The sequence below is a fragment of the Ctenocephalides felis genome, unplaced genomic scaffold (genome assembly GCF_003426905.1).
Source record: "Ctenocephalides felis isolate EL2017-DRISC unplaced genomic scaffold, ASM342690v1 CF-g0.4_SCAFFOLD_01170, whole genome shotgun sequence".
Taxonomy (NCBI): domain Eukaryota; kingdom Metazoa; phylum Arthropoda; class Insecta; order Siphonaptera; family Pulicidae; genus Ctenocephalides; species Ctenocephalides felis.
Genome location: NW_020537324.1, coordinates 85,989,102 through 85,996,571, shown reverse-complemented (window position 1 = coordinate 85,996,571; position 7,470 = coordinate 85,989,102).

Sequence of the window (7,470 nt, the reverse complement as noted above, 5' to 3'; positions counted from 1 at the left end):
AATATGAATATAAATATATATAAATATAAAACATTTTGTAAACAATTATTAACTATCTTAATAAAAATTTAATCATACACCTTTTTGAAAAATTCAAGAAAATTATGATAAAAATATATTCATAAATTATTTGTTTATATTTAGAATGGTTTTATAATTAAAATAGTAAATGGTACTTGTGAATAAATATATATTGTTATTAAAGTAAACAAAATTAAAATTAATTAAAGTATATATTTACTTTATTTAATATTGATTAAAAGAATTAATAATTATCAGTTTAAGGAATTTTTGCAGTTGTATATGTATAGGTATATTTATTATTTTGATTCCAGTAAATAATTAAATAATAATTTTTTTTGAGAAATTTAAGAAAAATATGATTATAAAAATTTATATATATTCATAAATTATTATGTTTAATATACGTATTTAATTAAAATAGCAAATGTTAATTGTAAATAAATATATAATGTTAATAAAAAAAATAAAATTAAAATTAATTAAAGTATATATTTATTTAAATTAATAATGATCTAAGGGTTTAATAAAAATTCGTTTAAGAAATTATCCTAAAAATGTTATTATTAAAAAATATTTATAGTTGTATATGTATATATTTATATTATTTTGACTTCAGTAAATTCTTACTACTTATTTCAGTTATTATTTTTATTCCTTAAGATAAAATGTTTTACTAAACAACAAATATTATCTCTTCTTCTGATTTAATTTAATTTTTTTAATAATTAAATAATAATTTATGGGCCTATTTTCAAATTTTAGATTGTTCTTATTCATTAAGATAAAAAATCATACAACAAAATTTAAAGACACTTAAATTAAGTGTCTTTACTCAGACATTAAATAAAGTGTGATTAATATTATTAGTTAAAGTTATTAATAATAAATAATTAAATTAAATATAAGAAAATGATTTAAGGAATATAAATAAATATAATATATATATATATATATATATATATATATATACATATATATATATGCATATATACGGGTTGATAATGCACTCTCAACAAGTTTCATTGAAACTTAAAAATCGATATTTTTTATGATTGGGTTTGCACGTGGATTTGTCTTTTAAATGTAGAATAATTATATATATATATTTATATTTATATATATATATATATATATATATATATATATATATATATATATAAAGTACACATATTAAACAAATTAATGTTAAAACACCTGATGGCCAAATGCAAGTAAGCTCTCAGGTTAAATACCATGATCTAATTAAAGTGGCACATTCAAACAAATTTTCTATTTTTCCTGTAATTACCCGTACAAATTAAATTAAAATATAATCTCCATAAATATTTACCTGTTTCCTAGAAAGTTTCGATTTTGCGCGTTAATGAAGAAAATACATTTTGTCTTGGCAACCAGCAAGGTAAACAAGAAAACCATTTTCAGTTTTCCATTTTGTATTGGAAAAATCATACACAGTTCAGGTTTTCCTAAAAGAAAAAATATATTAGAAAATACTCTGTATATAATAATAGTAAATTAATATTGAAAAATAGTGTATATTTATTAATTATATTAATAATCTGGTTAGAATTGCTAATTTTGATTTATTTGTGAGTAAAAGAGTACGAGAGAAACCTGTTTAAAAAATATATTTTTGGTGCAATCATTTTGTATAAAAATTGTGTATTTTTTAACAATTGTTTTTTAACTTAGTTATTACTTTTCATTAATAATCAAAATATCACAATCATAATAGAAAAATCTATATAATTTGTAATAATTTTTCATATAAATATAAAACTTAAATATTTGCCATAAATTGGATATAATTTGCAATTAAATTATTTAATAAATTTATTAGTTTATCAAATCATTCAATGAAGTTAATAATATTAGTTTATTAAATAAGTCATAATTTGTGTCATAAAAATATAAATTCTTCACCAAATAAAATCGATTAAAAATGTGTAATATTTTTAAATAATATATTAAATTAGTGATTTAATAAAATATTTGTTATTATTATTCAATTCACCAAAACTTTTTCATAAAATCTGGGTAAAAAATACTTAAAATTAAAAATTAATTATTTTGATATTAATAAATAGTTTTTCAATTAATTATTTTAAAAATTTGAAAAAAAAATCTGTTAGTTAAAACAGTCAGTTAGTATTTTAACAAAACCAATACACTTTAAGTGAAATAATAATGTAATTTCTTGTCAATTAGTTATTTATTAAAATTATTAGTTTTACCCAATAATATTATTAAAATTATTAGTTTAATAAATCATCTTTTACCTTTTATTAATATTGTTACAAAATCTGTCTAAAGTTTATACACTAAAGGTTATGCACAAATTAAATATTTGAACTAAAAAACAACTAAAAATTTGTTATAAATCAAATATAAATTGTATTTTCTGTTAGATTTTGTATTAAAATTATTAGTTTGTTAAAACTGTTATTAGTTTTACTAATATTTCATAGAAAATACTTAAGATAAAAGATAAAAATCCTTAAGATTGAAAATTAAATATTTGCCATTAATAAAATAAAATTTGTATTTCACTTAATCATTTATTAAAGTTAATAATTTTTAAAATTTATTGTTACAGTTAATAAGGCAACTGTTTAAAAATTGTAGAAGTAAGAATTAAATTATATATAATTATGGTCTATAATTAAAAATAATTTGTTTTTTTTTTAGTTATTTATAAAATAATTCCAAAGTGATTAGTTTACAAAATGATGTAAATTGAAATAATTGTTTAAACAATATGATGTTCAACAATAAACCATCATGTTCGTTGGTGGAACAGAAAAAAATGCAATGGGCTCGAGAAAGAGGTAAAAGTCTATTATAACAATTTAATTTATTCTTAAAAATAATTAAAAATAATTTGTTTATATATATATATATATATATATATATATATTAATTTAGAAATAAGAACAAACAACACTCTTTTTTGCACTAATTTATTAAATAATAATTTTACAAACGTTTCGAGACCAGGTTTGTCTCATCATCAGTGTGTTATAATTTAAAATCTAAAAGATAGAAACCTAAATTAGCATTATGTGTTATCCGTTACAAGTCGTTCATTAAACTGCCCCATCAACGATCGTCGAAATTCTCTATCAAGGTCAACTAGATGAGTCACAAAATACCAAAAAGGAAAGAGAAGGAATAGGGCCCAGTTGAAAAATAGATGTCGCTAGGAGAAATTTCTTTCATAGAATATTTTTTCTCCTAGCGATTTATTTTTCAACTGGGCCCTATTTTTTTAATATTTAGAACTAATTTAATACATTTTGAAAAAAACACGTACAACCCTAAAATTTCACTCTCTTACCACCCTATTACGTAACACCTATATTAAAAGTGAAAAATGAATGTATTTAAATTTTGCCGGGTCAGCTAGTATATATAATTATTATTATTATTTTAGAGGAAATGGCTCGTCTAGGAATGCCTTGGGATATGCCCGTGTGGAACACCGAAAGATTGTCAAACAGGTAATGATAACAAATATAAATGAGACAAAATAAGGCAAAACGCCACATACCTAGTAATTTTCTTTTACTATTCTAGATCTCGATACACTTCGGCCAGCGATTTAAGCAGCGTAGTATCTGCCAATAGGTCAGAAGTAGAAACTACGAAATATTACGATATATCCCCTAATAATATTCCGAATCATAGACCGACAAGGAGCCCGAGTTTGCCGCCCCTGGCTCGGCACCAAGCCGAAGGAAACGTCACCGAAAATACAGGTGAGGAGAACATTTTTGTTAAAAAAAATTGATATTTAAATTTTTTTAATGTTAATTTTGATTTTAGATACGCAGAGTTACGATGTTGAGACTGATATAACTATCGAGAGGCAAACTGAAAATAGGTAAGTGGAGATAATTAAATATTTTTATAATTGATAATAAAGATAATAGGAGTTTGTATAATAACGGGGCATCCATTAATATCGTGATCGACTTTTTAGGGATTTTTGGACGTGCTGATATTCAAAATTACCCACACCCCCACAAAGAAGACAATCTTTTGCCCTCTTCTTTAAAATAGTATCATTAAAAATGTTTATATTGTTTATACGATTTATAAAATTTTCATCATTATAGAAATAAGCTTTATGCTATTTTTTTAATTCGTCACCTGATCTTTTTATCCCATAGGCGAGGTAAAAGCGGACAATCTTTTGCCCTCTACTTTAAAATAGTATCGTTAAAAATTTTTATACATTTTATAAGAATTTCATTATTATAGAAATAAACTTTATGCTATATTTTTTAATTTGTAACCTGATTCTTTTTATCATTATAGAAATATATCAAATATATTATCATTTATTCATAAGTGAGGTAAAAAAGACAATTTTTTGATCTCTACTTTAAAATAGTATAGTTAAAAAAAATTGTACATTGTAAAAGACACAATTTGTAAATTTTAAGTTTTTTTTTTGAAAATTTTGGATTTTTTTAAAATATCTAGTAAAAAATAAATACACGTGATATCTTACTACACCCCTCTCACCCCTACGTGATATTTCGTGATTTTTTGTCAAAGTCCCTAAAAACCGCACGTGATTAATAGACGCCCCTTAATATATACATTTTGTCATTTATTATTTTATTTTTTAAGATATTCTGCTACTTAAAACATTGGGAATATTATCAACTTCTTAAAAAATAAGTTTATATTTTTGCCAGAAAATCCGATTTGCTAACAGGGGGCGTCCTTTAATCACGTGATCGGTTTTTGAAGGATTTTTGAACCTCCCGTCTCTTGGTGATATTCAAAATAAACCCCCCCATCACACATCACGTGTATTTTTAGTTACTGGAACAAAATTGTACTTTTTTAATTTTTTTTGAAAATGTTTGGATTTCTTTAAAAATATCAGGTAAAAAATAAATACACGTGATATTTTACCATACCTCTCCCTCCCCCACGTGATATTTCGTGATTGTTTGTCAAACCCCCCCCCCTAAAAACCTCACGTGATTAATGGACGCCCCCCCCAATATATATATATATTTACTTATTTAGTCATTCATGTCATTTATTATTCTATTTTTTTAGATGTTCTTTTACTCAAAACATTGAGGATATTAATAACTGCTTGAAAAAAAAGTTTATATTTTTACCAGAAAATCTGATTTCCTAACTTTATGTTTTCGTGATGTTTTAAGTCATTCTGAACGTTTTGACACCAAAATTGGTAATAATATCTACATTAACTCAAAATACGACCTTTCGTCGACGTTTTCTCAAAAAATGGCTGCACCGATTTTAAAAATGTAAAATCCATTCGTTGATTATATAATTATTTCATCCATGCAACAAAATAAGCTCATTTTTCTCAATGTATTATATATTTATTATCCGAGATCTAACATTCTAAGAATCACCAGGCCAGGACAAACCATTTCATTTCCAGAACCAGGTTAATTTTCACCCATAAAATAAAATGGCCATAAAAGTCCAGTTACCCTAGAAAAAATGCGAAACATTTATAATTTTTACAAGAGACACATATAGATTAAAATCTAATCTTAAATAATTACCATTTTGAGTGACACGCGATGTTGTTCTGGTATTTTACATATTAAAAAGAAACGGAGGCGTTGTAAATAATATTTGGGTCGAATTATAAATATGATATTAAAAGAATGGTAAAATTTGTATATTATGGAATTAGTACAAGCTCGATTCGCATGATAGAGGTACCGAGATCGAATCCCAGTAATTCGGATTAAAGATTAATTGTGCATTATAAACCAATATAACATAATGTGCAATCATTGCAATAATATAATGAAATTCAATATGACAAAATCTCAAAAATCTTGTACCACTTTTGGTAGGCCTATAATATTTTAGGACGTTCGTTTGGCTAAAATTTAAAAATAAACATCGGTTACTCCGTACAAAGTCAGAATAACTTTACTTAATTTTACAAATACAGAAGTGATTTGCCTATTAGAAAGCAACCCTTTGGTTGTCCTTGTTAATTGTATCAATGCCTTGAAAAACTATCTTCCCTTGAAAATACATCTTGATCTATATTTTGACGTAAAAACTGATATCACTACTGCATGAATGTGTAATTTGTATCTGAAAACCATTTGGTTTCAATGCCGAGACATTTACTACGATCGGTTCATCGACTATATAATTGAATTAAATTATCGGTTACATAAATCTGATAAAAATATCGTTACCTCGTAGTAGGTTTATTTTCTCCTGATCTATTTTCATATCGTTTCCCATATAAATTATGTATCGGCGAATAGTTCTTTGAACTTAAAGTGTTGTAAAACAAATGGACGGTCGTCCAAGTCCTTAAAGGAGGTCACATCACATTGAATGAATGGCTAACATGCAAACAATCTGGAAATAAAATCGATGACGATATAGTAAAATATATATGTATGTATGTATATATATATACAGGCTGTCCCAGAACTCAACATCAAGCTGAAATGAAAATTTGAGCTCCAAGAAAATTATCAGCCTTAGGTAAAACCCAGAGCTTTGTTGAAAAGGTGACCATTTTCTAGCTATTGTGGCAAATATATTTTTACTTAGATATAAGTTAGTATTTCCTTAAAATGCAACCCAATGGTTGACTAACATATATTTAATTTTTTTCTATTAAAATTTTTCTAAAAAAATGATATATTTGTAACTTCAAGCTGCAATGCCAGGCAAATATATTTTTACTTAGATATAAGTTAGTATTTCCTTAAAATGCAACCCAATGGTTGACTAACATATATTTAATTTTTTTCTATTAAAATTTTTCTAAAAAAATGATATATTTGTAACTTCAAGCTGCAATGCCAGGCAAATATATTTTTACTTAGATATAAGTTAGTATTTCCTTAAAATACAACCCAATGGTTGACTAACATATATTTAATTTTTTTCTATTAAAATTTTTCTAAAAAAATGATATATTTGACCAATATATATTTAATTTTTTTCTTACAATATTTTTCTAATAAAAATAATATATTATATCTTAAACTTTAAGTTGCAATTCCAGGCAAGTATATGTTTACTTAGATATTTCGAATAAGAATGAATATCACGGCTGCTTGATATCAATTTCTGCGTAATGCAGGTTTAAGATCCCTATTATAATAACATTAATAAATATATAAATATTATTAATTTCCCGTAGGGCAAGTTATAGTAATCGCAAAAAATCGAAAATGAAAATTTTTATATATCTTCACGTTTGAGAAGTTTCTGAACAGTTTGGCATACCTTAGAAAAAATGAATATGTGTGTGTGTGTATGTATGTACGGATACAATTTTTCCTCCTAAACAAAAAATTGTTTTCGGACGCACGGACCAACCGATTTCAATGATTCAAAAAACATTCGATTCCTATTGATAAGGAGACGTGCTGATTAGTTTTTGGCAGAGACAGGTCCCGC